This window comes from Triturus cristatus, chromosome 3_1 (genome assembly GCF_964204655.1).
Source record: "Triturus cristatus chromosome 3_1, aTriCri1.1, whole genome shotgun sequence".
Classification (NCBI taxonomy): Eukaryota; Metazoa; Chordata; class Amphibia; order Caudata; family Salamandridae; genus Triturus; species Triturus cristatus.
This window is the reverse complement of record NC_140583.1, coordinates 822,262,601-822,285,391: the sequence shown is the minus strand read 5'-3', so window position 1 is coordinate 822,285,391 and position 22,791 is coordinate 822,262,601. Positions and strand designations below refer to the sequence as shown.

The 22,791-nt window shown below is 43.8% G+C and overlaps 1 protein-coding gene across 1 annotated transcript in view; it reads right to left on the bottom strand.

The window, feature by feature from the left end:
• ITPRID2 (ITPR interacting domain containing 2) overlaps positions 1–22,791 on the bottom strand; it is a 234,750-nt gene that overhangs the window by 129,192 nt on the left and 82,767 nt on the right. The gene's annotated exons all lie outside the window — the stretch shown is intronic.

Sequence of the window (22,791 nt, the reverse complement as noted above, 5' to 3'; positions counted from 1 at the left end):
ACAGGTTCGTCAGAAGCAGACATTCGCTGGGGCTACTACTAGGTGCATGCAAGACGTCAAAGTACAGATAGAGAACGTATTAACATGAATCCTGAAAAGATGGAAGTGCTGGTCTCAATGGCTGTGCTCCCTCAGTAAGTCTGTGATTTTGGCCCTGAGCAGTTGTGTCATAAGCACTTTTCAGCACAGTAAAGTCGGGCGCACTCTTTTGGAGGTCACCGTGCAGGCATCTCAGTCATGACTGACTCCAGGTTAGAGCACTGTAATTCTATCTAGGTCTCCATTTGCTTCCTCATCAAATGCAAGTCATACAAAATCATGCAGCCAGTCTTCTTACGTTGGCCCCCAGATTCTGCAGCTCCTTCAGAAAAAAATATATATACTTTATTAAACTAAATGCCTAATAAATATTTCCCTCCTCGTAAACTCTACTCTGCCAGCCAGTTTATCCTCCATGAATATGCTGCACAAGAGGATTTATTTTTCCAGTACTGTCACCAAAAACTTGGAATAGCTGATTCAAACTCTCCACAAAACCTCATTCCATCCTCTTTTGTGAGCATTTTAAAACCTATCCATTGAGCTCTTCCTAATTTCAGTTTATTAAAGCCAAGAGGCTCTTGGGTGATAGAACGCTCCACAATTCTTATTTCCTTTCACATAAGATGTGTGCCATCTTGTTAGGCCTTTGACATGGAACACATCTTAAATTTACCCCAATACAACAATGCAGACAAGACTGAATGATTCCCCATCAGACCAGGAAGTGACATCACTGGATCTCCCATCATCCACCTTCAAAGGAATTATCACCACCAACCCACCAGACACCTGCGTTCAGCTTCACTCGCACACATTTCCCGCATTCGCAAAAGCGCTCATTCTCCTACATCACACCCAAGACATGGAGTGATCTTCCTCAACACAAGAGCCTCCTTCTCCCTACTTGAGTTCAGCAAGAAGCTAAAGATTTGGCTTCTCGTATAAGCACCTTGGGAATCACAAACCTACACACCTGCCAAAGTGCCTGGATACCCTCCGGGGTGATAATTGCGCTATACAAATTAATATAGGGGAAAGGAGTTCGCCTAACGGCTAGGGCGCTCGACCTCGGACCTGGGGAACTGGGTTCGAGTTTCGGCGGACGCTGAACATCCTATGATTCTGGGCAAATCACTTAATCTCCCCGTGCCTAACAAAGAATTAATGTGTGTCCTCATGTAACGTAACTGGTGCCAAGTAAAGTGCTGATACCTGATTGGATTCGGGTCAAGTTCGCGCAATATAAACTCTGCAAAACATAAAAAAAAATATATATATATATATATATATATATATATATATATATATATATATATATATATATATAGATAGATAAAACATATTAATGAATATTAATGAACTTACTGAAGTGGTTAAACACTCTTTCCATTTGTATTATACAGCTAAATACACAATGCACGTTCCGACTTCTGGGAAGTTAATAATTTAGGGTTGAGACGGATTCATTTTCAGGAGGAACAGCTATAACAGGTCAGCAGTGTCCCGTGAACAACATGTTTTCCGTCAGTCCACACGTGGTTAGGCCAAACCTTCAGGTGTCAAGCTCACGGGTTCAATCCCGGTGATGGAGATGATTAATGCTTGAAGGCACTTTAGAAAGTCCGCACCGCCCCAGGAAACGGATCCTAGGCTCGATTATGTGGAAAGAAAATGCAAATGCTGCCACATAATGCGGCACGTTTTATGACAGTATTATTTTACAGTTTGTCATTTTAATTCACAGTACCTATGCAACTAAAATCTTGTGACCTGTAAACCTCTGCCGTGGCGCAACATTATGTGTGTTTTTTGGTAACTTGAATCGTGCGAGCCAGAAAAATATTTTGGTTGAAAATCTTACTAGTATGCGGGCACATGGTGGGCCGATTGTGGTAAATACATAATTTGCAGAATGACAATTCGAGGTCCTGCTCATAGCACACAAAATAACGTCAGATGCAAACTGACAATAAGAGTCTTAACGCCAGCAGAGAAGCACCCAAACTCTCGCCGGATTCAAATCACCCACAGTGGAAAATATGTAGGTAGGGATCTACCCAGAGAAAGACTAATACATCAGAACAAAGTACTCCATTCCAAATAAAAAGGTATTACACGCTCCCTGGCAGTGAGAAATGCAATCTACTGAGTCGTCTTGTCATTACCACCCACATGTTGACACTAATTGTTTTTGCGTTATGCTAAGTCTTTGACAAACCGGTTGACTCGACTTGTTCGGTCAGAACGCTCATTAGCGTGCACAGCTCATTATCTTTTTTTTTTTTTTTTTTTAAACAGCACATCTTTTGTCATGCGAAGTGAGCAACCATTTTACGTCTCATAAACTTGTCCGGCCAGCAACAACGCTAGAGAGCAATTAAAAACACACCCTTGGGTCAGGGGACACACGTCACACTCCCTCCCTCAACCCCCCCCCTCACCCCCCCCCCAGCCACAGCACAATGTGTTGGACACGGAACGCCACTGCTGCTGAAAGCAAAGCGACTTGCTGTAACACGCTATGCCAAGGCGCGAGGCCTACACAACCAGCAAAGACAGCCTTTCACTATTTGCAACCCACTTTTTTAAATACCTCTCAAATCCTTCCTTAAAAGGTTGGATTAGAGCCGGATGGCGTTGCATAATCTGCAACAGGAGCAATTAGAAGCATGCATGTTAATGCAGAGTACATTAATGGCATGCTTTGAAAGCGGGAAGAGGGGGTCATGTCTATTAAAAAAAAAAGTTCAATCGAAACATTTTATGAACAGATGAAAAGAGGAATTAGCCGCCCGCCGCAAGCAGCAAGAACAGGTCTAAATCACACCACTCATAAATCGGGCAGAGTTCACCTTTCTCCAGGTCTATAAAGATCATTTAACAAGTTACCGAAACCAAGTAGGGCTCTGAACACAGCGCTCATGGCGCATAGTAAGAAATCATGACAGCAGGCGGAATGGCTATATAAACACATTCTTCAATAGCTGTTAAAATAGCACACACCAGGGAACTAACTCGGCCTGGAAAACGTTGAGGATTCCCCAAGACAACAATAGCTGCTACACCCTGGCACTTTACAGCAGGGAATGCGCACAATGCTATGCGGAATGCCATTAAACACCACATCATTAGTTAGAATTAGAATACAATGCCCACTATGACACAACAGTTCATTCCACAGAAACAGAGGCCTCCACCTTGCCCATCAAAGTGGTCTGACAAACATAGGAATAGATTGAGGACACTGCATCCCCCCGCCCCCAAACCCCCCACACCATCTGTGGCACAACCATTTAGAGAATAAATGGAGCACCTTCTCTTAAATGCAGCCATTTGCACGACTTACTGCTACTTAGATGGTTTCTAAAAGTTCTATAAGATGGGGCATGCGGAGCGGCCTGCGAGTTCTGTGTGGTAGGGGCTTATGGGGAACTGGAGTCTCCACTATTGAAAGCCGATGGTGCCTTGTGCCACAAAGCAATACGTTAAAGTGATGAGATCAGTATGTTGTAGATGCCAGAAGCGGACATTGAAATGAGGGAGGCTGAGCCAAAAGAGAATTTCTAGCATGGACCGCTGGCACCAGGAAACATACCATTCCAAGTGCTCAATGCTGTGGCATTCCAGAATATGAAAAATGAAGGCGGTCACTCCCTACCCTGTTGGTACTGATGGACCCACAAGAGTAAGGGAGTTAGAATGTGCACCTATTACTATGGATCAAAACCAATGTTATTACAACTAAAAGAAAGACATGAAAAACTAAAAAAATTGTACAATCCAAGCCAAACACCTGAAGCAATGACCAAAAAGTGAATTACCAAAAATGTGAAAACAAAGGAACACCAGGAATGAAACACGATGACAAAAGATGCAATTTGTTGAGGGACATTGCTGGGTGGAATGGATAAGATGGTAGGTGTTCGGTCCATAAATCAAACAAGCTTATGCAGAGTGAAGAAGCTCGAAAAAGAATACTGCAACGCTTTTATAGAAGCATGCATCCACAATGAGTAACGCAATGACGCTGGACTGCAACGCTTTCATAGAAACATGCATCCACAAGGAGTAACGCAATGACACTGGACTGCAACACTTTCATAGAAACATGCATCCACAATGAGAAACGCAATGACACTGGACTGCAACGCTTTCATAGAAGCATGCATCCACAATGAGAAACGCAATGACGCTGGACTGCAACGCTTTCATAGAAGCATGCATCCACAATGAGTAACGCAATGACGCTGGACTGCAACGCTTTCATAGAAGCATGCATCCACAATGAGTAACGCAATGACACTGGACTGCAACGCTTTCAAAGAAGCATGCATCCACAATGAGTAACGCAATGACACTGGACTGCAACGCTTTCATAGAAGCATGCATCCACAATGAGAAACGCAATGACACTGGACTGCAACGCTTTCATAGAAGCATGCATCCACAATGAGAAACGCAATGACACTGGACTGCAACGCTTTCAAAGAAGCATGCATCCACAATGAGAAACGCAATGACGCTGGACTGCAACGCTTTCATAGAAGCATGCATCCACAATGAGTAACGCAATGACGCTGGACTGCAACGCTTTCATAGAAGCATGCATCCACAATGAGTAACGCAATGACACTGGACTGCAACGCTTTCAAAGAAGCATGCATCCACAATGAGTAACGCAATGACACTGGACTGCAACGCTTTCATAGAAGCATGCATCCACAATGGGTAACGCAATGACGCTGGACTGCAACGCTTTCATAGAAGCATGCATCCACAATGAGTAACGCAATGACGCTGGACTGCAACGCTTTCATAGAAGCATGCATCCACAATGAGTAATGCAATGACACTGGACTGCAACGCTTTCAAAGAAGCATGCATCCACAATGAGTAACGCAAGACTGCAACGCTTTCATAGAAGCATGCATCCACAATGAGTAACGCAATGACACTGGATGTAAACTTAACTGATTTACCACTTACTCCGCTCCATCATAACACTACAATTTTTGCATGTATAAGAGTATTTTGTGAGAAGTAACAAATATTGCTACCCGAGGTTGGGAGTGACAATTAAATCGTGTTAGACTCTAATGGCAAATAGAGCATCAATTTGCCTAAGGACTAAAGGGCTGCTTGTAGTTATAGGAAACCTAAGCAGTCACTGAAGGGAAGTGTCTGAGGAGCAGTACATTTTGTTTAACAATTTGAGTACAAAGGTCAAGAAGGTGAGCATACATGAGCTGTGGCAGGTCAAGCTCTGAATTTGTGTTGACCTGCATTTAAGTTCAAGATGAGAACAGGGATTTGCAATGTCATAAGGTTTGTACAGACTCCCACAGGCCAGTACAATGTTTATTTATAGACTTGGAAACCACATTTTTTGCTTACAGTGTCTATCGTATACTAACCGTTTATGATTTATTTTGGTGCCTGCAAACCAAAGTTATTTGATGTAGTTATACAGAGGCAATGCATTCAAATCACCAGCATAATTATCCTGTGCGTAGCAGATCTATCAATGTGGAGCCTTGACTATCTGTTTATGACGAGTTTCAGACAAAGACACATCATGTAGTGTGCAACTCTCAAAGTTACCTGCATCTATTAGACCAAGGAGATGCCTGACCTCTAGAAGTCCCTGATCTCTTTGCACCTATATTTAATCAGCCAAGGGATTATTTGCTCCATACAGGCCACTCACACCTGATCAATGTCCTGGTCTAGGCCTGATCTCATTTTAAAAACAGACACCGATGAGTCCAAGGGAATTTTTCAAGCTCTCCCACCTTGCTTTAACAGACCCCGTGGAAGTCCAAAGGATCGATGCTGTTCTTTATGGTCCTCAACATCTAAAACGGGCCATTGTAAGGTTTTAAAAGACAATCAAGGCATCTTCTTTCACCACTACTGAGAAAGTGCCCACCTTAACCAGTGGGTTTAACATTGTGATGAAATTCCTAGAATAAAATATTGCCTGTCTCCAACAGAACACTTCAGGGCCCCCGCCATTCTAAAATGAAAATTATGCTTACACACAAAGAAGACACATCACCCTCAAGTCTGAGTTGGATGTCTCATTCTTTCCCACTCACCCCTTAACTCAGTGAGCGTGCTTAATTTGCCAAGCCTTGGTTTCTCTCACTATACTGAAAACATTTGTGTCCAAGTTGAGAAACCTCTGAAATCAGCAAACTTCTATCGGGACAGGTTCGATTTTTGTTAAGTTTTATCTCCCTCTCTTCAACTCACTTTGCTGTGCTCAAAGCAAGCCTTCACCTCCCTAACAAACAAAAACCCTATACTACCCAACTCTATAATGTTGGGAGGGGACTGAATTTGCTTGAAATTGTTGCCCCAAAGCCAAAAATAAATAATCCAAGTTACTTTAAGTCAGGTCTTCACCTGCCAGTGACAGGACTTTAGATCTCCTACTCCATCACTGGAACCAAGCTTGCCCAGACAATGGCTCTACCTTCCCAAATATCAAGTAATCCATCCACTGGGCCAGATTCTGCTTCTTCCGCGGTCGGTCTCCATGAAGATGCAGCTTTGTATGTACATCTCAATAGTTATCTACTGAATGAATTTATAACTAATTTGGCATGAAGTTAGAACTTGATCCAGAAAGAGCGCTTTTGTGATTTGGAATAAATCTGTTCAGTAGATTGAGTAATTAAGGTTAAAAACAATTTGTATAGCAAGATGGTGGGTTCGAGAGTGTCCAGGGGTTTTGCAAATTCAAAATTGGAGCCATCTGATTGGTTAAGGGCCATCATGCTTCCGCAAATCCATCGTTCTTATTGACCTTCCGCAACATGAAAAGAAATGTAACGGCTGCCATTTCAGGACAAAGGGACTTAGCACCGGTGTCCTGAAAATTGAAACAAAATAAAGTAGAAGGGGGAAGGGTAGGGGTAACGTGACTCCCTGGACCATGGGAGGGGGAATGTTTTGAAGAGTCGGCTGGGAGGAGGGTTACATCAGTCTTTGTGCCAACTCCATGCAATTGCGACAAAGGCAATGCACAGCGCATGGGGAGTTGGCTACCCACGGGAGTTGGCCACCGGGGCTGGCCAAAGGCCAGGCCCTGTAGCCAAGCCGGTGGGGTGTTGGTTTCCCAAAGTGGTTGGACTTGCAGCCAACCGGCGTGGGGTTGGTTTTACACACTGTAATAAAATATTAATTTGTTAAAAAAAAAAACTCACTGAAAAACCAATGGTTAAAATAATGTTATAGTTAGGAATATTAATTGTATCTTAATTTGCATTAAAGAAAATCTTATAAATTCACAGAAAAAAAAACAAAAGTTAAAGGGACATTATGGTGCAAAGGTCAGTTAAAACTTACCATTTTAATATAAAAAACTGAAATTCAGCAGTTCTAGTTATCATAATTAACTATAACTCATGCAGCAAAGTAACTATAACTTGCTCCACTGTCATGAAATGCTAATTAATACTACATCACTCATCGCATGTTCTATGACATCATTGATATCACTCGAACACTTGAAATGACACCCTTCATAAAAAACGGTGCATGGCAATGGTGCCAAGTTTATTTACTTTACTGGACAAGTCATGGTTTCTAAATTTTAGTTCATAATGGTGTTTTAACTGACATTGCCACCTAACTATGACGTCCTGTTAACCTTGGTATGTATATATACATTATATATATATATATATATATATATATATACATATATACACACACACACACATATACATACATACATTTTTTTTCCACACTGGGGAAAAAAAAGAAGGTTACAGGGATGTAATAGTTAGGAAAGACATTTTTTTTAAAAGTTAGAAATTAAAAAAAAAAATCAAATGTTACAGGAACGTTCTAGTTAGGTTCACATTTTACACACAAAACCATAGAATTTCAACAGTTATAGGTATACTTACCTCAAGAAACAAATAAGGCAACTATTACTTGCACCCCCACCATGCAAAGTTTTCTTATCAATAACTTTATTGCACATGTTGCAATGATATCACTCATGTCCTATGTGGGGTAATTACCAGTGCCTGGCAAGGGCGCGAGTTATAGTTACCTTAGGGCACGAGTTACAGTTGCTTGAGATAAGTATAACTAAAACTGTTGAATTCCTATGGTTTAGTGCCAGTAAAATATGAACCTACCTATAACGTCCCTGTAACCTTTGATATTTTAGTGAATTTCCCTTTTTTTAATTTTTTTTTTTTTTTTAACATCAATATTTAATTGCCTTACGTTAATCCAACTCCAGCCATCCACCCAACTCAGCCATGCTCAGCGGGGGTCAGCCGCAGGGCCTAGCCAGGTATGCAGCCCCCCACCCGGAGCTGGATACAGCCCCGGGGATCCCATACCCCGGGACCCATCCATATAGTAAATGGGAGGGGGGCCTGCAACCCACCCCCTCCCATAGCTTATTTTATCCATGGGACCCCCATTTACCAGGGCCAGCCCATCAAAAATGAGGAGTAGGGGTACATGTGACCCCCCTTCCCCAAGTCAATTTGGACTCAGAGACCCTAGCTCCAAAGGCCTGGCCAATCAAAAAATGGGGAGGGGCGCTGCGTCGCCCCTCCTCCCCCCCCCTCCCCCCTCCCACTCCCCTGGGTCAATTTTGGCCCAGGGTCCCCATCCCCTGGGGCCCTGCCAGTCAATGGTGGGTACCATGACCCCACTCAGGGCACCCACTATGCCACTGTTGGCGGCGAGTGGGGAGAGGAGTCCCAATGGCCCCAGGGCCCCCGCCGGCTCCCAGCACCCAGAGCAAGCCTGCATTTCTCTTGCATGCAGGGAGCAGCAAAAATGGTGCTCCTGCGTGTGGGAGCAATTTTCATCTGTTTCCCTGCCCGCTTCACAGCGAGCAGGGAAACATATGAAAAGTCCACTCCCAGTGGGAGGGAGCATTTTCTAAGCTCCCGCTAGCTGGGCTCGGACTTACTGTTTGTCTTGCGTGGCAGGAGCTTTAAATTGCTCCCACCAAGTGAGAGCAAACAAGTAAACTGCTATGTCCCGGGGTGGACTCCCCGTGACATAGCAGGAGCTCGGACATGGGGAATGGGGTCCCCAGGGCCATTAATGGCTCAGGGAGTTGGGCCACGCAGACCCCCCTCCCTTTCCTTTGCACATCCGGGCCCCGGGGGTTTGGGTCCGATAGACCGAATGCGACCTAGGGATGCGATGGGCCGAACACAGCTCAGGGGGTGGGAGGACTGAACACAGCCTCTGCCCCTATTGCGTGCATCGGACCGGCCCAGGAGGATGAGGTCCCCTGGGCCGAAATCAGCCTGAGAGGGAGCAAGGAAAATGGTTTTGGGACTCCGCCACCAGGCCTAGGGGGTCAAGGTATTCCTACACTGCCCCCTTCTTTGTTTGCCTTTATTCTTGGATCTCGACCGAGTCCGAATCACACAACGGCTGCCAACACTTCCTGGCTGAAGTGATGGCAGCCAATCAGACCTCTGCAATCTGTCGGATCTGCAGAGGATTAGCATCCCTAGATATACAATTTTCTTTTTTCCATAAGAACTCCAAAATTACTGAACGTTTTTACACCAAATCACAAAAAGGGCTCTTACTGGACCAAGAGCTAGCTTTCTGCTAAATTTGGTGCAATTCGGTCCAGCGGTTCGGGCTGTAGTCATGTCCAAACTCCCTATGGGGGAATTACATGGGGGAAAAGGGCTTTTGTCGATCCCACTTGATGGATCAACCTGAAATTTTCAAGACAGCAGCTAAAGTGAGTGGCAAACCCGGAACAAGTCAGCCGTTCTTTATGTATGCTATGCACTTTTTATGAGGAGGTAAACTGAAATTAAATGTTGTAGTTTACAAGGACTCTAGTGCCGCCTCTCTTTTTGTGTTTGGAGGTTCCTTCAAGGCAGGAAAGGAAGATCCAGGTGTATTTGCTTCTACCCAAGCACTCAAAACAGTTGACATAAGATGATGATCCAGCAACAATTACTAACGTTGTTCACACATAAATCATGTCATCAAAAAGTAAGGCAGCTCTGGTTACGCAAGGAAGCCTATGCGTGCTCATTTGATGATAAATTAATGTTCTCACTAGAGTCGTGCTCCACATTATCCCTAGTCCTACATGGATTTATAAAGCCTACCTTAGTTGGGACCTGTGACATACCAAAAGCATTTACATCTACATCAACGATTACCATTTATGTAGGGAGTGTGCAGTGTAAATCATGCGGAAACTTCTGCTTTCTAAGCATTTTCACAAAGCACCAGATGATTTGATCGCGTGCAAATACTTGAGGAAGCAAAGATATTTACATAGGTGATGAAGTCTGTCAGAAAAAGGTCAAACATATCAAAGTAAGAGACAGTCCCCTCAGGGCACAGGACCCACTGTTCCGGAATGCCCAAGACTCCACCCTTAGTGTGCAAGTGAACTACCAGCTCTTCAAGAATCACCTGAAAACTGCATTTTTCCGTTAAGCTTTTGACACTCAAGGCGCAAAACTCAATAGTGTTCACAAAAATACTGGGGCAAAGACACCTTAGCAAATTCATACACGGTTTCATCCAAACCTGTAATAACACGTGTTTGATTGTACATTATTCAAATCAGCAGGTCAGAGTATTGTACATATAGACACACATTTTACATCACAAAGTATTCCCACCTACTGCCACTTGCGATTTTTGGCATTTTACATGCCATATAAAATGAAATACCTCTCAATTGATTGTACGTGCCCTCAGGTAGAACTTGTTTCAGGATTCTCCTACAGTACAGATAGATCAGAACAAGAAATAGCAAAGAAAATATATTCCGCCCCTGCATACGTTGCTTTTGTTGAAAATGAAGTTTAAAGGGGTAGTTACCATCCATAACTTGAAAGGCCTTAGTGTCAACAACCCTCACTGTGAGTTAACCTTGTGGCAGTAGCAACAACTTTGTTACAGTGACTTTATAAAGCACTCTTTCGCGGGAAGTTTTCTTGGTGCTACAAAGCATGAGGAACTAAGAGAGGAGGCTTATTCACTTGGTAAACAGAAAGGTCTTAAGCTTTTTCCCCAAAACACCATATAGGACTTTTGGGGGGAGACTTTGTGTATTGGGGAAAGTATGGAAAATTATCTTCCCCAAAAATCCAGAATAGTTGAATGGTGAGATATTAAGTAAGAATTGGGTAGAAGACCGAGGCATTACTGAGATTTACAGAGCTCAGACATTTTCAGAGAAGGAAGCCCGGGACTCGTCCATGAATACATTTATGGACAGGACAAAGTGTCTGGAAATCGATTCTCTTTTGTAAGAACAGCCAAAGTGGGCCAGTCCACTAGCTTTGCGAGGGACAGAGGAGGCAAGTCTTCCTGCCCCTTTTTGGATAGTTTGAAGAAGTTGGATTGAAGATGTATTAATGTCTAAGCAGAGGGAAGTGCAGTAGTGTAATCTGGGGCCAATCACCACAGAGCTCTCTGCTATCTGCCCTGTAAAGTAAGGAGAGGAAGATTTGGTTTTAATTTGTACATGTGAAAAGAGCAGACTGGCACTACGTTACTGACGTGGGCGCCCATTTGGAGATCAGTCTATTTTAACTCCCAGCCTTTCAACATTTTTACTGGGAGTGGGAAGAGAAACACATGCGCTAGGCCAAAATGGTGAAGACAAAGTAAAGGGGTTTCTGCCAACAACGGACACTTACATGTTGCTGAGGTTTTATCTTAAGCAAGTTAATATTCACCCAATTTGTGACTTTCAGAAGTGTTATTGTGTTTAACGGAGAGTCAGTTAGTATAAAGTCGAATCATCAACACTACCATTAGCACCAGTTAACAATACCCAAGGTCAGGATCAGCACACACTCGCACCTTGGAAATGTTTTCACCAGAACTGCAATTCTGCTAAAGGTTTCGAGAAGTCAATACAAGGAGACGTCATCCCATTACTTATGGGGAACTCAATCCTATAAATGAGCTAGCAACACTCTTCAATCCTGCAATTTTCTGGGGAGTAGGTTCAGAAGATCAGTGGTCATAACCACTTCTTGCTATCAGATCATATCAGATAGCCAACAGAGTGCATTACAGTGCAAAATGGTGATATGCGGGACAACTTATGCGACATGAGGAACAGCTAGAGGCCAGCTGTCCCAAGTGCAGGCAAGATAATGTTTTTTACCATGTACATGACAGCAAACAATTATCAACAAAAAGGTAAATCATAGCCTTGTTGCCCCAAATTTGAAATGTTGCAACTGGTGTAACAATTATTCAGTGAAAGATTTCAAACTCTAACTGTAGCCCATGGCGACACGAAAGGCCTACGGACATGATTTAGTTACTGGTGGTTACTAACATCCAACAGCAGGGGTCTAACCTTTTCAACTGGAAAAGTAATTATAGTAATTAGGAAACTTGTTAAAACTTGGCTTTTTAATGCTTAGCCTCCTCTGCTCCTCTACACTGTAACCCCCCAACTCAGCGTCAAGACACCCTCGGATAATCGTGCGCTTTAGAAGTTACTATAACAAAACATATGCCAGATTGAAACACAGGAGGACTCTGCCTTCTAATACGGCAATTAAAAAGAATGAGATGGTAGATTTAAAATGGAGACTAATGGAAAAGAATAAAAAATAAGAAGGATGGGTGAAAGAAACAAGAGTCCTTGCCCGAATGTGGTGATGGGGAAAAGGTGGATGGGGGGGGGGAAAGAACGAAGAGGGCTCTAGTTAGGAATATGGCAGGTTGGGCAGTGGGAGGGGGGCGTACAGCCACACCCAAAGCACAGAGGGTAACATGTACAGGGTATCTGGAGGAGTATGATCACCTCTGCACCACCACTTAAAAAAATGGAATTATTGCATGGATACATAAATTTGAACTTCGATGCAAGATGAGCAGTTTAGGGAGTCTCGCCGGAGTAACAGAAGCAAAGGAGGCAGGCTTCTCCTATAAAGGGCTCCTCTCCTGCTTCACTACAAGAACAAAATGAACAGAGAATGAAAGCAAAGAGGGCATATGTGAAAAAGGGAGGGTTGGAGACGAGGCCTTGAGAGACCGGGAGACTAGGAGTAGGAGACAGATGGATCAGGGGAAGTCGACGGAAAGGGAATGAAGATTAAGAGACTAAACAGGGGAGATGTAACTAAGAATGTTTACATGGAATACCAGTAAAAATGTTCTTACTGCTCGATGATTATACTTTATAATTATACTTTATTGGTCCATTCAGTTTTTATGCAGCTTCCCCATTGCTGCCGAATTCTATTGTGGATGAGAGAGTGATGTTTTTAACCGCAGCGGTGAAAATGCAAGGAGATGCAGCATACTCAGAGTTGGGTTAAATAAAACATGCAAACAGGAGAATCACAGTTTTAGCAAGCATTTTACGAGAAGTTACAAACCTAGGTGGGTACAGGAAGAAGCTGCAAGGAGGAAGGAAAGGATGGAATGGTGTATCATACAACTGTTATTCTTCACAAGAGAAATGTGTTTAAGTACAGCAGTAAAGAGAACAAAGCACCTGAACACAGCAGTTGCCTTCGGTGGACTACATCCAGTTGTGATCAGGTGACCCGGTACAAATGTAGTTAGGCTGGTACAGAAGGCGCCTCACCAGAAGACCAGATGTTTTAGCTCAGGCACCAGGTCTACTCCACCCTCGACCAAAATCACAACTGTGGACTGCACACATAGTAGGATACATATGGCATCATTCATACCAAACATGCTCAGCTACACAGGTACAAACTACAAAGCTTCCAAAATAGCTGTATCCCCATAAACAAAACACTCACCTCAAGACGATACTAAGTACAGTAGTACTGCATTCCAATCCAACCAATATCCCCATGCAACACACCCAAGAGCTGAATACAATCTAATACTCCACTGTTATTTGAAAAGGTCTTACTCGACCATAGACAGCACATGGCAATGCAGAAACCACAAGGTCCATCTTAACCACATAACACACAGAGCATCAAAGTAAACCTAAAGTCCTTGACCCTTACACACATCTGCAAGGGGTACCATATAAACCTCAAGGTCATACACCAGAGAAATCTAATTTCTCCACATCAGAACCACCAGACACAGTTTGGAAGCATAGCTTCTCAGTAACGCCATGCATACATACCATACTAACACTGGTAAAGCACACAGCGCACCTAGGTTTACAACTCAAAATATTTTGCATTATAAGCCTAGGAAATGCCTCTACCACAGTTGCAGAAACTCCAGGGTCTATACTGACCCTGTATCAAATCACTGCATGCCACTGCCCGCGTCCCGCGCAGGGGGACATCAGCAGGGCAGCTTTCTAGTGGCCGCCCGTCGGAGCCTCTCCCCCCCCCCCCCTTGCTCCGCCTTGCGTGAGGCCGCACCTCGGGGAGGGGAGGCACCCAATGGGACTGGCTGGGGGAGGCGTGCCCCCAGGGTGGGCGAGGCTAGCCCCCCCTTTTAGGCGCCTCACCCGCGACGGCGCCCCGTTAGTCCTTCGGGCGGTTGGGGGGCCTGACCAACCGGGGGTGTGCCACAACACGCTCCGCCCCCGTCAAAAGGGGCGGGAGTATGCGACAGATCACGTGATCCAAAGGATGATCTGAAAATATGTGCCGCACTGCAGGGCATCGACCCACCGTGCGTGCTGGCTCGACAGGCGGGCGGAGAAGCGAGGGGCTGCTTGCCCTGGATCGCCCGTAAAATAACCCACTTATCGTCATACTTGTGTTGTATGAAATAAACCTGCAGCAGTTCTTCACCCACAATGAAAGTGTCAGTGTAATCTATGGGTGACGTCTGTGCATGCGTGTTGAGTGGAGCGGATGACGGTGTGGTCACTATGAGATGTCACCCCAACACACCTACTGCCGAGGGAACCACACTAATCCCACAGGCTACTTTGACCCAACACACCATTACTGTGGGTGTCGCACTGTCCTTTCTTAGTACTCTGAGTAGGATTCATGTGTGAAAGGAGTCTGGATCTAGTTCCTCTGTTGTCCCTTTTTGATTTGTGTGGCTGCCTGCTAAGTTTAGATTAATGCAACGCCTGCTTAGGAGAGTTATTGGGGCAAAGAGTAAAGCGGCAGTGCTCTTTCAGTCTCCGTTCTGAGCAGAAAAATTGTGAAGGAAGGAGACCCTTGAGGTTTCCTGCCTGCACGTTGCAGAATTAAAGTTGTGGTTACGCATGAGGAATAGATGCCATACTCCATACTTTAGTGGAATAGTATAGGGGGGGGGGGGAAATCAGGAAGTGCAACAATGCCCCAGGCAACAGTGCGGTAGTACACAAAAACACAGTCCTGTTCTTCTGTGAAATTATGGTATTGAAAGTCTTCACTGGAACGGCGTTGCAATGGTTTATTCACTGTCCTGACCCGTGGTCATTAGTTCCACATTTTACAACGCCATTTCAGCCCTTTTCTAGCTGCTTTACATTCTCTGTCCAATCAAAACAATGGACAGCATGTTTAGACTTGTGCAGGTAGGTTTTAGCACACAAAGGCCTTTCAATATCCTTGCCATGCCTAGAAGTCTCTGCAGCTTCAAATTTACACAAGTGAGTGGGCAACCAGGAAGTGTCTGCCCTTCACAAAACATTGAGACATAAAAAGTCTGGTGAGCGGAAACCCCGCCCTCATACGGTTGAGATTAGCTCAGCTCCAAGCGAGAGATCTTATAGAAAAGGCCTCGCTGCGTACCATGGCGCCGGGTGCCCTTCAGGAAGCATGGCAGAGCAGAGATAACGCTAGCAGAACTTTAATTCAATTAAAAATAAAACAGAACGTCTAGCGAAAGTGGGAATACCTTAAGTCATAAAAGAGTGCAGGTACAAAACCACAGCAATTGACGAAAAGATTATATATATATAAAAAAATAAAGAAGTGTTGGGCTCTACGTAAAGGGAATTCATAACAGGAAGCAGATTGGTCTGTTCCTTCCACAGCTTGCCAACGTCAGTGTGAAAACGGTTTTACGAGAGAATATCTCGGCTGTGAAACAGCAGAAACCGCTTCCATTCAGCGATGGTGGTTGGATTAGATTTTAGAATGATTTGAATATCGCGTTGCACAGCTGTAATGTTAATTACCAAGATTCATTAAAATCGAGTCCGTGAACAAAGATTGTTAATTTTTCTAATTTTGCTAAAACTACAACTCTAGTAGACATAGGTAGTAATGTCACAACACTTTAGCCTCTGTAATTTGGCGTATCAGTTTCCGCCTGCAAGACTCAGCGAAACGCCTCGTTTGCCACAGGGACAGCTATTAAGAAATTACCCAATTCATGAAAATGCAATGATTTTGTCCAGCGGTGCTGGAGCATTTGTCAAAGGGAAGGGGGCTGTGAAAAATCCAAGCGTCACACCAAGTAAAAAGTGTGTTGATTTGTTTTGATTCTATTAACATCTTTGTTTCCATCACACTTGAGAATTACAAAAATTGTGCTTCTTTTGTTCTTTCCTAACTGCTATTCTCTCAAATATTGGTACAGTTGATTTACAGATTTACATGTTTGTCTCATAACAAAATTTAATTGACATCCTAGAGCCAACCCTTCCTCACTCCCTGTACCCCTGCAAAACCGTCCCATAATTCAGCTCACAAACACCTCTCCATTTGCAGTCAGAAAGAAAAGTAAACACTGAACTCCGCTTTAAAGAATAAGCAGCAATTTATGAGAATTCACAGCCTGACACTTGACCTCCATCTTTTAGTGAACAGGAAAAGAGACCAGATATAAACGCATCCATATTGTTCATTCTGCTTCTGAACTTCAGTATGATTATTTTGGGGGTGCTGCAGCACCCCTACCTCCAGCACCAAGGATTTGGTCTACATTCTACGGACATCATTTCTGAATGAACAGAAGGAGCAACCCAAAAAAAACATTTGAGCTAAAGTTCTAATTTGGAAATTAAGAACTGCATAGTATTCAATTTCAACTTCACTTGCTTTAATAGTAAAATCAAGCACCGTACCGTCACAAAGGATCCCCAAAACCATTCACGTACATACTGTCCAGTCTAGACCACAGGAAGGCTCTATTGATCAAACTACGAAAGAACAATTTATGCGCTCATAAAGATCCAATAAGCTGCTGCATGTCACATTGGCTATGCCAATTAGGGCTACATTACGCCTATCGAGATCTCCCACCACTGACTTTCAAAGGAGGACAAATCTTTCCTTTTTTCAAACTTTATTGGTATTTCCATGTTATACGATTTCAGAAATGTGGCGCAAATAACAGTGTGGTAATACAGCTATGCCGAATCTTGGAGTCATAATTTCACAGAGCTGATTTGATCACAGACCTGGACTGGATGACAAAATGATCTTAAGTGTTTAGATGTTTTTATGTTCTGCAATAGGTCTTTTTAGCACTCAATAAACCTGCAAGAGTTTTCTTGTTCCGATCTTTCATTTCAAATGGATTTTACCGTAGTCTTAGCGGTTGTTCTTCTGGAGTAGTGCGGCCTAAAACTAAGCCACGTTTGACTCATGTGTGTCAGTCGTAATGTAAGGAGAGAGGTCTTTTGTAGAAATGACGGGATCAAGGGTGTGCGAGCCAATGCTAGATACTCCGTATTGGGAGGTGGCCACTCCATCTTGTGTGTCCCTCCGTCCAATGATCAAAGTGTAACATTGCCTGTGGGTGATTATTCCTACTGACTTCATTCACTGCGGGCTCTGAGAGGAACAATTGCATTCCTCATCCCATGTATATGCTACTGTATTTAGGTCTCGCCTGACCCAGCGCATGCGCTGGTCTGGTCTGGCGAGACTTATTGTGAGGGCTCCAAAAAGTGCTACCAGGCCAGCCTAGAGCTACAGTGCATGTGCGCCGGCGCGCGTGCCGCGCTTTACCGCGATTTACTTTCACTTTCGCGGCCACTTTGATGTTTGATCGCAATCGCGATCACTTTCGCAGCCGCACAGCCGCTTGGCATAGCCAATAGGTCTCGCTTTTGGGACCTTATAAGTATTTAGTTATGCAACTGTTGCATGGCTAAACACTTACAAGGTCCCAAAGGCGAGACCTATTGGCTATGCCAATGCTGGTTTACATAGACTCTACTCTCCTCTCCATAACAGCCATGCTCTTGCCCTCCGCCCATTTTCTTGTCGCACTGTGTCACTGATCAAGGGATGGTGCAGTGGGAGATTTCCAATTCATAGCGTTTGCTATTTTGATGAGTAGGAGGTAGCAGACTATGAACCAATTCATTTCTAGGTTAAGTTTGTGTGAAGAAAACAAGTCAGCATCCCTCTGGTGTGTGTCTAGGTCTCTCCTCCCTAACTTCAGTCGGAGTTTGTTGGTGACCTCTCAATTATGCTTTATCACCGGGCAATCCCACATCATATAGTAAAACTCAGTCTTCTCACGTATAGTCAATTAGATATTACTGATTTTACAGGGGATTAAGTAAGTGCTACGGGTATCGCTGAAGGGAGAGTATTCCAAAAGGATGTTTGTAGTTACATTATGGGCATAATTAGGCACCTTTCATCGTTCTCCTTACCCCAGTTCTCCCCCTATGTTTGCATCTCATTTTCTGTAATATCACTTTTAGGAGAATTTATTGGATTTGAGAAGTGCTCTATAAAACTTGGCAAGCAAGTGTTTTTCCCTGACCATCTTGAATAGTTGCAGGAGTTCATGTGTTTGGGACTCCATGACAGAGTTGCACTGCAAAGGACAAAACAAGTGTCTGCGCTCCGTATTTTAGGAACTGGCCTGGCAGGAGTCTATTTTCTCCTAGAGGAGCCTGAAAACATTTAAAGCTTTCAGTGCTACAGCAGTCTCCTGCTATTATATCCATCAAAATCCGGTTGCGTTGTCGATTAAGGGCGACAAGGCCTTGGGGGTTCCAGAGACCCAACCGGAGTTTGTCCTAATGTATTAGATCTCCAAATTGCTCTTTCCAAGCATTTTAGGTCCACTATTAAGACAACTGTGTGTCGTTTAGACAGTCTCTTATCTACTGGTAAATGATTCAGTGTGCCCTTGTTCAGTCTGGTTCTTGAGAGGCCCACCTACCATAAGGAAACCCCATCTAATTATCTTGCTATAGACTGACGGCTAGAAAATAGAATTCAAAGTTGGGAGTTTCCAAGACTCCTTTTGCAAATGGAAGCTTATGTTTAATATAGGGCTAATCAATGTCTTTGTTTACCGCATTTTAAGTCTAAGGAAGCCTGAATAACAAGCTCCTATCCATTGGCATTCAGTTTGGTGACAAACAATCTCTCAGGTAGAACCTACTACGTTCACCGAAACAACTTCCTTTGCCTGGAAAGTCCAAGATTCAGAAATCAACAAAACTGACTTTGAATACACCCGGATGATATGAAACTTCTACTTGAACCGGAATAACCTATACAACTTGCTCATGCCAGGAAAACTGTTGCATCTAGTCCTCTTGAAAAACCAACAAATCTCAATACAGTTTGACAATCTGACGGCTTAAGAATGTGTTGGTTTAGAATGTATTCAGAGCCTTTATTGCTACTGCCAACTGTCTCAAAAGGATCTAGGTGGGTGCTTAGAAAACAGTGGATTATCCTAAACCATATGTACGTGCTTAGGCATACATTTGTGGTTACATGACCCCCATCTACATTTAGCTAAGGCTGAAAGAGTCGGCTTTAAATATTTGCTCATCTGTTTAAAAATGTGGTTCCAAATCTAAAACCTGTAAGAAATTTCTTTCATTCACGCACGCACATCTGGTTACTTTTGTGCTCAAAAGCTAGTATTTTATTTGTGCAATCACATTCGGTCTAAAGAGTTATAACCAATAATTTTACCTTTTAGAAAAAATAAAGTTTAGGCATTTTAAAATTCTTCCATGAACTTTAAAGGAGAATCATTACTGCAAACTGCCCAGATGTTCATCTTTTCTGCCAAAATCTTTCTTTCATGAGGAGACAACCCACCATAGTGGTCCCTCCAACATAGCTAAGAGCCTGAGACACACAGAAGGCAGGAGGGAGCAAGAGCCGCATAGGCAAAGATTAGAAATCTATGTAATAAACATTACCAGTAAGATCAAACTATAAGCAATTCATCTATTTCCGGGAGATAGTCCTTATGTCCAGAATATACTCCGGCAATTCCTGATCTTCCACTCACACATCAAATGAACAATCAAACTCAATATTTGTATACATATGAATTTATTGTGTTATCAGAATTCAATTATGAGTTGATTGCACATGCATACTTTACTTGGTCCTCATATTTCACTGAAAGGCCACATTGATCCATAAACTCAGGATGCAAACCTATTTCCACCTTCACGAATACTGCGGTTACTGAAATGCAAAATCGTGAGTCTGCACCAATCCCATGGGAAAGGATATGGAAATATCAAGAGAGTAGAACTGCTCTTCCTCCAGAGACTGAAGAGATGCATAGAGTGCTGACCGAAGTAAGTCTTGATTGACATGAGTAGCCAATGCTGTAAGCACAAATCCTGGACTTTGTGTCAGCACAGCTTAATCTTCCAGAATGTCTTATGGTTCTAGAATGAATATAGTTATACAAGAGCACCACCACTATAATATTACTTTGGGCAGCAGCACTTGAAAATTTACTTCTTCCATATGGTTTGTTCTACAAAGTCTGGCAAAAGAAGTGCAAATCTTATGATGAGAACTTTTAGCCACTTGATTGGTCATTAGAGTGCTAAACTGCAGAAAAGCAATGCTATGTAGAACCTAATACTGTAGGTTTCAACACAATCTCTCCCTTTCAGCCTGAAAGGCTTCATGTTGTGCAGAGAAGGCACAGACTGTTAACAAGTAACCATCAGTCGATGAAGTTTAAAAACCTAATATCAAGAATATGCTGCCAAAACAGAATAATATCTGGAAATTTGCATGTCAGTTCAAGACTCCTGGTGGCAGAGACATAGCCGTTCAGCATCCAGTTCATGAGAGGAGCAGATGCAAGCTTTCCTCAAATGGGAGGTGGAGTCAGCACACACTCAAATCCGACAATCTGGCATTCAAGAAGACATGGTCTGGATAAGGCGAGATGTTTCCATAAGGGGACTAAAGTGGAGCGAGGAAATAGAGGACAAAATATCACTCTACGCGGATGATATCCTCATATACTTGGCATCCCCCCCGAGCCTCCATCAACAGCTTACTTAACGTCATCACCAACTTTGGCAAATACGCGGGCTACACTATTAACTGGTCCAAGTCAGTATTGTATATACCGCACGGACCCCCGTCCCGTCTACCTCGCGGATACACAATTAAACTGGTCTCGGGAGGTTTTACACACTTGGGCATCTTTATTACACCTGACCCCAAGTTACCTTATGAACATAATCTTCTGCGCCCCTTAAAGCAGCTACAGGATGATGTGAGACACTGGAGGTCACTGCCCTTATCCCTCCTGGGCAGAGCTGCTTGATTTAAAATGTTAGCACTTCCCAGATTTTTATATGTCCTTCAAAATTGCCCATTTCCCGTAGCCGACAATTATTTCACCACCATTGAGGGAGAACTCCGTACCTTATTATGGGACGGGAAAGCACCAAGTATTGCCCTTCAGAAACTCACCAAAGGGTGGTATGACGGGGGAATAGCCCTTCCAGATTTATGCCTCTACTATTGGGCCTCCCAATTAGTACCCGTCAATCAATGGATCCACGGATCACCGACAAACCCAGCCTTCCACTTAGAAAAATACCAAACAGGTCGAGAGGGATACATGGGGGCCCTTTATAGCAAAGCCCAGAGGGGTCGATACTTGGGGCCTATGTCACACACAGTGGTCGTTTGGCATAAGGCCAATAAACGCCTGGGTTGGGCAGACATATTCACGAAAGCTACGCCGCTATGGTCCTCGCAAAAACTGGGATCACTTTGCTTCCACAAGGGATTTGATAAGTGGGACACCATAGGAATCACTAACGTAGGAGACTTGGTCACTAAGGGGAAAATCCTCACTTTCAAAGAAATACAATCTAAACACTCCCTCACACAAGGAGAGATTTTCCGATATCTACAAATCCGACACGCCATTCTTGTTAACATCCCTGACCTTCCTTACTTACCAGATGCCTCCCCCTTAGAGGACCGCTTGCTCGCCGAACCACTTCTGACTAAAGCCATCTCCTGCACATACTGTAAACTCTGCAATAACCTATCGGACACATTTCAGCCCTTTCGAGACCGCTGGCAAGCGGACCTGGGGGTGTTGGAGGATGACTACTGGCAGACAGCACTAATGTCCCCCAGGGAAACAGCCATAAATCACCGCTTCCGCCTCATTCAGTTGAAAATACTCCACAGGTCCTACCTCTCAGGTGTTCTTCTGGCAAAAATCGGTAGCCGAGGGGAGGCGTTCTGCCTTAGGGGTTTCGGCCAAGATGGTACATTTTATCACATCCTGTGGGACTGTCCCCACATACGCCCTTTTTGGGACATGACTACTAAGAAGATGAAAGACACACTGGGTAAACACATCGAACTACCACCAAAAATGGGGCTTCTAAACATACGGGAACCCCCCGACCTAACGGAAGTGGAGCAGCAGTGGGTGGCACTGGGATACTTGTTGGTGAAACAGGCTGTGGCAATTCTCTGGGGTTCCAATAGATTGCCAATGACGATCGCGTGGGTGGCGGAAATGGACAAATGTATGATTGTAAAAAAGGAGGTCTACAAACAAAGAGGCTGCCCTAAGAAATGGGATAAAAAAATGGGGAGGCTGGAACACCTATAGGGGGGAAATTTGTACTTC